General features: G+C 48.3%; 1 non-coding gene across 1 annotated transcript; it reads left to right on the forward strand.

The window, feature by feature from the left end:
• Window positions 1–650: 650 nt before the first annotated feature.
• Window positions 651–723, forward strand: TRNAF-GAA. Its single transcript has one exon. It is a non-coding gene; the product is annotated as a tRNA-Phe (tRNA).
• Window positions 724–8,624: the final 7,901 nt, after the last annotated feature.

Below are 8,624 nucleotides of genomic sequence, written 5' to 3' on the forward strand. Positions count from 1 at the left end.
GCAGCCCTCTGGAGCAGGAGCTGTGGGACAGCTGTTGGAACCTCAGGTATCACAGATAGATAGAGTGTGTTTATTTTGACCACCTGAATGGAGTTCTTGTGGTGGGATTGTATCTGAGATGAAAGGTATGGATCAGTTCCCTGCAGGACAACAGCTCAAACTCCACCCAAAGCCCTTAGGGGTTTCCCAGCTCTGGGTGTCCCTAGTCCCTGGGTGGTTTATTTGTAGGGCCACTGATTTTGCACAGCAAACAAAGGAAGCTAGGACAGCAGTGATACCAGAACAGTCTCTGCTGTGTTCTCCCAGCAATCTGTAGACCAAAGACTTCTCAAAATGGGGAAGAACAGCTCTAGGACAACCTCTGTGCAACACGTTCTGGTGAAACTCATTCACCACATTTCTCTCATTGGCTCTGAAACCCTTTGTTTCCAGCCATCCTGTGGAGCACCAGGAGAGGAGAAGGCTCGGGGCAACCTCATCAATGTGTCAAAGTATCTCAAGGGAGGTGTGAAGAAGATGGAATCAAGGTTTTCTCAGTGGTGTTCAGCGACTGGACAAAATCCAAGTGTCCACTGAGCCAGGGTGAAGAGTAAAGCTTTGAAAGATAATTATATCTCAACAGGTTTTGTGACAGCTGCTGCCACAGCAGGGCTGAAGTAGCTCAGCTGGGAGAGCGTTAGACTGAAGATCTAAAGGTCCCTGGTTCAACCCCGGGCTTCAGCATTGTGCTCCTGTAGTTTTGGACCCTCTGGTGGCATTTTTCAATGCAAGAGAGATGTAGAGCTATTGAAAAGGGGCCAGCAAAAGGGCCAGGAAGATGATGAGGGAACCTGGAGCATCTCTCCAATAGGAAAAGGCTGAGAATGGTTCAATCTGGACAAGATAAGTATCAGGATCTACCCTATCCAAGTATATGAATATCTGAAGGGAAGGTCCAAAGAGGATGGAGCCAGGCTCTTCAGTGGTCCCCAGTGACAGGACAAGAGGCAAGGGCACAAAATGCAACACAGGAAGTTCTCTCTGGACATCAGGAAATGCTTTTTTGCTGTGTGAGTGACTGAGCCCTGGCACAAGTTGCCCTAAGAGGCTGTGGAGTCTCCAGCCTTGGAGATACTCAAAATTTGCCTGGTCATGGTCCTGGGTAATTGGCTGTCGGTGGCCCTGCTTGAAGAAGGGGTTGGACCAGATGACCTCCAGAGGTCCCTTCCCACCTCAACCATTTTGAGCCTATGAAACAGGTTTTACAGCTCAAAGGTTTCAGCAAAAATAGTGTTATAAAGTGTTTTTTAGCTCCTTCAGCCTTCAACTGCCTGTTTCTAGTCCCTAGTCCTGTGGCATGGAGTAAAGAGGCAGTAATGTTGATCCACGGGCACATGAGGCCACACAGGAAATCAAAACTGATTTGGGAAAAGGAAAAATAACACCTCAAAGAGAATTAACTTTAGTTTGAGTCCCACCTGACCACGAAGCAATTCCACTCCCTAAAATGCATCTCTTTCCAGGCTGAAGAGTTCTGCTGTGTCTCTCTGTTGCTCAAAGAAAAACAGCTTCAGATCTCTGGTGAAACTTTTAACCCTTTCCTGGACCTTTTCTATTCTTACACTGACCTCTATAAAATTATAGTATTTGGCGTGCAGGCACCCCAAAGAATTCTACAACTGAGTAGCTCTGGTCTGTGTTGTCTTCTCCATCCCTGACTAGTTCCTGATCTGGTGAGTCCTTCAGGCAAACAGCAGAGACAAGACCTGCACTGCCAGCTGTCCAGAAGGAAGTGAGAAGCAGTGAACCTTTGACCATTGATTTCTCAAAGACCAACCCCAATACTCTTCCAGTCTCTCCTCCATAATAAGCCAAGACCTTTTCTTTCTCCCTTTCACTCTGGTGATGCTCTTTAACCTCTGGATGTAACGTTATCAGATCCTGGTTACTTCCAGGAGGTGGTTTCCCTGATCAGGATGTGCATAAGTCAATGACATCATGACCTGCTTAAGCCTTGAAGAGACTTGAAGACCCTTGAAGGGTCCTGCTGGGCAAATGCTTCTATCAAGAGCCACCACCCACCAGCAGGTAGGGCCAGAACATGCATTGCTTTCCTGCATAGCTCAGGAAATACAGCAGCCACTCCAAGTGGAAGATGCCTCTCCTTTGACCCTTTACTCCTACTATCTGTGTCTAAATTGGGAATGAGTTTCCTGGTCCCCAAATTGGATGAGAGTAAGACAGAACCCCCTGTGTGTGGTCCGTGTGCAGGATGAAATGATATTGAATTTGATAGAGGCCTCATTTTGTGATGAAAACTGACCTCTTGTAGTTGTCTTTGCACATCCCAGGCACTGCCCTCAGATTTAAGAACAGCTCACACACCGTGGCAAGGCTGACCTGCTCTGACCTCATCTACCACACTGCAGAGATGCAGCCTGGGGCCCTGAGGGCAGAAGCAAATCAGATACAGCTCCTGAGTCAGAGAGCTGTGGGATGGCACAGGCTTAGTGTGCCAACAGTCCTGCTGAGCAACGCTTTGACCTGCTGCTAGACTCCTGGTGGCTCTAAATGAGGTCAGTGCTTGGGCTTGAGGACTGCCCAGTGCTCCTCCACGCTGCCAACTCATCCAGGCAACTTCCAGACACTTCAGGGCATAGCAGGGAGGCAGAAACCATTCCCAAGAGGTGGTTTGGAGGTAATGAATCTATTTCTGCTGAGGCAAAGTAGGGGAAGAGGTTTTCCCATGGACAGATGCAGTCTAGCAGATGACCTTAGTCCCATCAAGCAGCATAGACCAGTTGTGTTTGCTTTGGGCACTACAACTATCCCTGCAGAGGACTTGGTGTTTCCCATCACCCCTCTCCTTGCTGTCCACTGGCAGCCTCTTCTCAAACAGCCTAGAAGGGCATGCCACTATGGAGATAAGCACCTGGAGCTGAGCTTTATTATGGGATGCTGAGCAGATAAACCACAACCAGCTGAGGAAATCCCCTGAGCTGAAAACAGTCAAATAGCAGGAGAGATTTTTAGGGGGTGGAAGAGATTAAGGTGGGAATATCACGTGTATTTTCCCTGCTCTCACTCCTCCTGGGGTACCTGTTCAGGGACAGTGCTGGAGGATGCTCAGTCTGGGCTGGTTCTTCTCCCAGAGGTGCCACCAGAGGCTTGTTCACCTCTAACTTGTCTGCAGCCCAACACAAGGAGGTGGCTGCAATCAAATTGCCTTGAAGCCTGGTCCACATCTGTGGGGACACAAAGGAAAGGCTCTCACTGATGCCAGCAATCAGCACCTCACGTTCACCCTGCAGGACATAAAGAAATCCCCAGAAACCACAACCCAATGCTGCCAGAAGTGATGAGAGCAGCTCCTTTGCCCTCTCCTCCTGACAACCTGCTCCTCTCCTGGCTGAAACGGCTTCCACTCAAACCTCAGTGCCAAAAGCTGCCAAATTTCCCTGTGTTTGGCTCTAAGAAGGGTTAAAAGCAGCCCTGTGGTGAGGCAGGAGGCAGCAAGGGAAGCTGGAGGATGAATAATGGTGGTGGGTGGCAGGCAGCGTGGGGGTGGCTGCCCTGCCAGCACAGCCAGCCCCCACACACACACAGCTCCCTCCTCTCACCCCTCTCCAGGTCCCCTCAGCATCAGGGCCCCCACATGGATCAATCAGCTCCTGGCAGAGCCCAAACCCCTCTTTTCTTGAGCCTCTGCACAGCGTTGCTCCAGCCTGCAGCTCTCCCCCACAAACAGCTCTGCAGTGCCCTTCAGTTCTGATGTTTGGCTCTTTCTCAGTGATTTCTGCCTCTTTCTCTTAACACCTTCAGTCCCAATTTGCTGCTGTCCTCCTCCTCCATCCCTGTGGCACCTCTCTCCACCTTTCCCACCGAGAGCAGGGGCAGGGATCAATCCACACTCATCCATCCTGACTGATTTTACTGCTGCTGAGCCTGCCTTGAAAGATCAGCCAGCTAAAGAGATGGGAAATCCTCAGCAGGAGCTTCAACTCCTTTCCTTTAGGGACAAAAAAAAAGGATAAACAGAGGGGGAAAAAAACCCTGCAAGACATGTGGTCACTGTAGGAGCACGACCAGGGAAAGTTCCCACTGAAATCCTGGATCTGGATCACACCAGGGGTTCCTGCAGGGCAGTGTTTGCTTGGTTGTGTTGTCTGGGGTCAGGGAGGAGACCCCAAACCTCTGATTTCTGGTCACTGGTGAATCGTGGCTGTGGTGTCAGTACAGCTGCCCTGGTGAAGAGGTCGTGGGGTGAGGTGGGCCTGTGCCCAGCACCACTGTCTCTATTTTATTGGTTGCTTTTGATGCTAATTTGTATTCTTCTAGTCTTCTGCTGTTGTTTTCTTTTCCATAGAATCCCAGAATGGAAGGGATTTGAGGATCATTTAGTTCCACCCTCCCCCTGCCACAGGTAGAGACACCTTCCACTAAACATCATTTGCATTCTTCTAGTCTTCTGCTATTGTTTTCTTCTCCACAGAATCCCAGAATGGAAGGGATTTTAGGATCATTTAGTTCCACCCTCCCCCTACCACAGGTAGAGACACCTTCCACTAAACCAGGTTGCTCAAACCTGTTATAATATATGGGTTAATGGGACTGTGCATCTGCTTTGGCCCCTTCTCTGCCAACATTGGAGGAGAAGAAGGAAATTCTTTTATTAATGCCACATTTACACCCATCAGAAAATGGGGCAAAATGCTCCGGCATCATTTTACCAAGCACTCTGAGAGCTGACACGGAGAGCTAAATGTGGCAGAGGAGGGGGCAGACAACACACACAGACAATAAAAGACAGGCCCAGCCCTGAAGATTAATTTTCTAAATTACACGGCAGCTACAAGAGGAGGAAAAAGGAAGGATTATTATTTGCATGCCATGGGAGCAATAATCCCGTGATTACTACTCCAGGCATAAAGCCATGAAGGCTGCTTTGTGCTGCAGTGCAGAGCTCTTGGAGGTGCAGCAGCTCTGTGCCATGAACAGACAGCTTGTCTGGGGTCATCAAAGGTACCAGATGCTTCTGGGCACCGTGTAGAGTCCAGGTTGTGATGAAGACCACCCGTGTTCTCGTTAACAGATGAGTCCTGCAGTCCTCCTATCAGTGGGTGTCCAGGAGCTGCCATCCAGACCCTCTGACAGCAAATTAGGGCTGTGCATGGTCAGTCCTGCCCTTTCTGAGCCCATCTGAGCTGCTGAGGTTGGCCTCTAATGTCTCAGAAGCTCGAGTCTGACTCACAGGCTAAGATATCAACTATCCCCACTGACCTCAGGGGGTGCCTAAGGGAGCCAAGGTTTTTCCTACAGCAAATAACCTAAAGCTGAAGAGAATTCCTGTCCCAAAGAGCCTCAGACAGCAGCCCATGACCTAAAGGTCAACCCTTGGCCATCCGTAGAGGAGTCCAGTTGTTCCTAAGAGCTCAGCTGAACAGTCCACATCTCCAAAAACTGTGCCTAGAGCTGCAAATCCAACCCCTGCTTCTTTTCTGCAGTGTGAGCTGCTTGGATTTGGAAAGACACAGGGTCCTGGTTCGCCTGGTGGACATGATGCTGTTCTTTAGATGGCAGATGGATCAGGGCAGTTGTTGCATTCAGGTCATCCAACAAACCCCTGGAGAATTTTGAGTTAGGATTGAGTTAGATACTGTCTAAACGGTGTCCTAAAATGAATTTGGGTCACGTGTCCAAAAGAAAAGACAAAAATTCCTCTTCCAAATGCAGCAGCTCTCCAGGATCTGCTCTGAACATCTAATGTTAAAAATGGAGAAGAATAAAATCCTTTTTTTTGATCCATCTCAGTTCCTCAGAGATACTCAACTAAACAGACAGTCAAAATACCTTTGAAGGGTCTCGGCTTTAGTATCTATGGCTGATTAATTAATTGCAATTTAGATCGTTATTTGGGCTGTTAATTTTTGGGGCAATGGGCTATCCTTTATTTTGGGTTTGGGGAGTGAAGCCTCATGTCATTTGTGACTGCAGGGTGCTGGTGGAGGCAAAGGAGAGAACACGAAGCACCGCTCGTTACAAGTGCAAGGAGGCTGTTTAAATATGCAAATTGCATTCAAAACAAAAGCCCAGAGAAAGAGGACTCTGGAGCTCCTGCTGTCGTTTCTGAGAGACAGAGATTTTCATTTCCTTCCTAGGGTGGGATTTAATCTGGGACAAGACTGAACGTGCTCCTGTTGGCCTTTGGGAGCACCCAGGAGGGGACACGCTGAGAAGAATTTGGTGGTCCCTGCAGAAGGGTGGGTGGGTTTCAGTTGGGTTCTAACCAAAAGAGTAGAAAACATCCTTGGCAAAGCTCTGCAAATTCAGGAAAAATTAATAGGGAAAGTAGAAGAATCCAGTACAGGAGTGGGTTTAGTGACTACATCATTTTTAAGGCTTTAAACTCCACTCAGATCATCTTTTTAAGCGACTTGGTTTGTACCCTATGGGTTGGAAACTTGTCTAGTGTCTTAATCTGTGGAAATTCAAGCTTGATTTATGATCCCTCGTTAAAGCAACTGGAAATGTCTAGATGAAAACTTGCCCTGCTCTTTTTTTTGTTTTGTTTTAATGGGGGAAAAAAAAAAAGAGCAAATATGGGAACACTGGAAGTCCCAGGCAAGAAACAAAGAGGGAAAAAAAAAACCAACCAAACAAAACCCAGGTACTAGAAACAAAAGTAAAAATATCTTCCTAACAAGCAAGTTCACTGGCCATGGTCAGAAGATGCTGGACAGGTCCCTCATCCCCCAAGGATTTTGGTGGAGTGGCTTCCAGGCTCCAATTTCTTCCTCTCTGACACGGGGAAACTCCTCGAGTCATTTTGAGTCAGTCTCTGCCTCCGATATTTCCCTGCCAGGCTGCTTACGTGGGTGATGCTCTGCTCTAGTTTTCAAGCAGAAGTTCTCCCAAATTGATGGAGGAGGTTTTGGCACCTCCACAGGAGGAGCGAGAGAGAGAGTGTGAGAAGTCGACGGAGGAGGAGGAGGAATGAAATGGGCTTTTGAAACCCATAAAATTAGCCTAGAAAACGGTGGCAGCTTTTCTTGCCTGGGACTGAGTGAGAGGCAGCACAGTCGTCTGCTGGTTTTAAAGCCACCCCATTAAACTTCTTGCTGGGTGGCCACAGATGTGCTGGATTGCCTGTTGCTCGAAGGGAGCTGGTTTTGGAGTCACAGGGCCGAGCCAAATGCTTGCAAAAGCAGAGCTCAGGCTTGGCTACAGATTCCCCATGCAAGCTCCCCAGTGCTGGAGCCAATAATATTTCAATAAAAACCCATCCAACCCCAACCATATGGAAATAAAACAGGACTAGAAGATCTGCAAAGCTACTGCTGATGCGAGGTGGGGGTTTTTTTTTGCTTAAGGATTTTTAGGCTTTAAGAGCTCAGATCATCACCTCTAGCTTTAAACATTTAAGTGAGGTTTCTGAGTTAATAGAGTTGGTTTTTTTCCCCAGTCTGCCAATGTAGTCAGTAGAGGTAAAAGTCAACTTCTTTGCCATTTCAGTGATTCTCTGGAGGAAGATCTGTTAGCTCAGGGTTGGGAGAGGCAGTTGGCTTTCTCCACGAAATAGATTAGCACCTCTCAACTGTCTGATGCTTTTGGAATAAATGTGAGGAACCTACACACAACCTCAGCCCCAGCATGTGCTCAGGCAACACAAAATGAACTAGGTTATCTTTAAGGCCCTTTCCAACCCAAACCCACTCCATGATTTTATGATTGTGTGAAATTACCTTGAATTTGTTACAGGCTAATCCCTAGGCATACAGCTCTTGCAACTCAGCTCATGTCTTGTGAACTTTGCATGACTGGACCTCCACAACCCTTAGGGAAGGGTCTTGGCATCCAGGAAACTTCACTCCTGAGGCTCTGATAGCTCTGAAAACACTCCAGCAGACAAACTTCTCAAATGAGGCATTCATCTCTCTCAATCCTGGCCAGCATGAGCTGTGAAGTTTGCAACAGGATAGAGAGAGAGCGTTTGTTTCTACCTCAGGACCAAGTTCATACCAGATTCAGGGATGGGATGTGGTCACCCACCCAGAGGGGAGGCTTTTTCCTTTGTAATTCTCAGTTGTGTCTGGCTGAGAAGTGGCAATAGAGAAAATCTTCTCCCTGCCAGCCCTGTAAAGGTTCCTGCGTTGGTGCATAAGAGGAGAAACACGGTGGCAAAGCTGCTGGAGGCTGCAGCTGCACGCTGGGATCTTCCCAGAGATGTCTTCCCAGAGGACTGGGACCTGATAGCCAGAGGCCATGCCTCTAGAAATGTGATTTAGCTGCTTGTGCTGATGAGGAATCCAAGCAACACACGTGGGAACGGGGTCCTTGCATCCTTGGTGAGACCTGTGAGAGCCTCAGCTCTGAGTGGTGGTGTGAGAAGTGGGCTGTGACTTCCCCAGGTGGGTCAGACACGTTCTCCTGGAGGAGACTGAATGTAAACAAGGCCAAAAAATCATAGGATCATAGAATAATCAGGGCTGGAAGGGAATGGGCTGTGACTTCCTCAGGTGGGTCAGACACATTCTCCTGGAGGAGACTGAACGTAAACAAGGCTAAAAAATCATAGAATCATAGAATAATCAGGGCTGGAAGGGACCTCCAAAGGCCACGTACTCCAACACCCCTGCCACAAGCAC

This window comes from Merops nubicus, unplaced genomic scaffold (assembly GCF_000691845.1).
Source record: "Merops nubicus isolate BGI_N331 unplaced genomic scaffold, ASM69184v1 scaffold7562, whole genome shotgun sequence".
Taxonomy (NCBI): Eukaryota; Metazoa; Chordata; class Aves; order Coraciiformes; family Meropidae; genus Merops; species Merops nubicus.